The sequence below is a fragment of the Microtus ochrogaster genome, assembly GCF_000317375.1.
Source record: "Microtus ochrogaster isolate Prairie Vole_2 chromosome 14 unlocalized genomic scaffold, MicOch1.0 chr14_random_1, whole genome shotgun sequence".
Taxonomy (NCBI): domain Eukaryota; kingdom Metazoa; phylum Chordata; class Mammalia; order Rodentia; family Cricetidae; genus Microtus; species Microtus ochrogaster.
This window is the reverse complement of record NW_004949096.1, coordinates 27,280,085-27,281,828: the sequence shown is the minus strand read 5'-3', so window position 1 is coordinate 27,281,828 and position 1,744 is coordinate 27,280,085. Positions and strand designations below refer to the sequence as shown.

Here is a 1,744-nt window from a genome sequence, read left to right as displayed (position 1 = left end):
GCAGCAGGGTTGAGCCCTGAATGATAAAGCTAAGTCTTCTTTCTTTTGGTTTGCATTGTAGTGATAGGTAATGTGCAGCCTTTCTGTCTGGCTTTGAGAGAAATGTTTCAGCAAAGCCTTTGCTATGTTTGGGTTAATCAGTAGAGACTGAAGATTGTTTTGAGACTGTTGAAACCTTGAAGAAATGTCTCTCTGGAGACTCTGCACTTGATGCTACATGAGAGTGCTTGCATCTACACCGACTGTGGTCCTATGACACTCCTGGCTAACCTGGAGTCTGTACTTTTGGTTATGGCTAGCCATAATCAGAAGGGACTGAGATCTGTGAGTGCTGTCTGCTCTCATGGGCAGCAGGAGCAAATGACTGTGGGAGTTGGAACCTTTGCCAGCCCCTATTAGCCTTGTGTATGTTTGAATAAAGTAACTGGAGTCAGCTAGCTGGCTGTCATCCTTCTCCAAGAAGGCTGAACCCCGGTGTTCCTTCAGAAAATGAAGGCATAGCATCTTGGTGAGCTTCTCTCTCTGCTGCAGCCCCTATAACTGACATCAAACAATAGCTAAGCAAAAATAGCAACAAAAAGATGTCGGGGAAGGGGTCAGAGAAAAATGGATAGCTCAATAAAATAATAAGTAGGTCAGGAGATCAGTGTATTTTCAGGAAATGGTGAGAATGTATGCAGACTGACAGGAGCAGCTGGACAGGAGTGGATGGGCAGAGAATAGGGTGCTGTCCCTGGGATCAGTAGTATTAATCAGCCCTGTGTTGTGGTCACTACCAGTCATGCTTCTGGGAATGTCAAGATGGACATCTGTTTTTACAAATTAGATAGAACTGGACCCTGAGTACCAGGTTGGATATGAAGAAAGACAACCTCAGAGGAGAACAAAATGGCATACAGAAATCTATTTATTTGGAAAGGAAAATTCTGGGTAAGTCTGGGAGCTGGGTCAGCTGGGGGTTCTGTGTAGCCTCCTCATCTTGTGTCCTCTCGTCTTCTCATTTCTCAGTGATGAGGACCAGTGTGCCCGGGGCCATGGGGATGGTGAGGACCAGGGTGCCCGGGGCCATGGCCACGGGCTGGGCAAGCAGGTCCTGGAGGGGGAGGTCCCCCAGGACCATGACCAGGGGCTGGGCAAGCAGGTCCTGGAGGTGGGGGTCCACCAGGACCAGGGTGTGGTGGACCATGAGGAGGGGAAGGACCCTGTGGAAAACCAAAAGGGAAATGTCAGAATTCAAAGCCACCGCCAATGGCTGTGTCAACTCCTCTTTACCTCCCCTCCCCAAGGGCCTCAGGATTCCTAGGCATCTGGAAGGGGTTGTGGTGGGGAGTTGGATAGCAAAAGATTTGCTCCTGGCCCTGCCCCTTTTGCAAAGAAGTCTCTTAAGTACTGGGCAAGCAAAAGGGAAGAGTCTTGTTGTTTTAGATTTATTCCCTTTGCAAAGTTTTGACCTCTTTCCCTGGGCCTCGAGTTATTTGTTTGTAAGAAGCAAAATTATCTCATGACCCCTTCCCTGGCCCGAGGGTCCTAGCAGAAAGGCTACAGGTTCTGCCTTGCTACAAGTGGTAGCTTGCTGTATTTACAGCAAAGGTGAAGCTGGGGAGGCTGGAGAAGAATTCTCCGGAAACCAGGTAGGGGAAACCCAGGCTCTGAGGAGAGATGTGTCGGGTCAAAGGTAAGAGGTGAAAATCAAGGATGTGTTTGTGTGTAGATAGGAAGTGTATTCAAATACAATATATATATA

The 1,744-nt window shown here is 48.3% G+C and overlaps 1 long non-coding RNA gene across 1 annotated transcript in view; it reads right to left on the bottom strand.

Annotated features, from left to right (window-relative positions):
* Positions 1-919: 919 nt before the first annotated feature.
* The window catches only part of LOC113457976, a 5,416-nt gene continuing 4,591 nt past the window's right edge, over positions 920-1,744 (bottom strand). The window contains exon 4 of the long non-coding RNA XR_003378442.1: positions 920-1,202. This is a non-coding gene — a long non-coding RNA (uncharacterized LOC113457976). The remainder of the gene's footprint in view (positions 1,203-1,744) is intronic.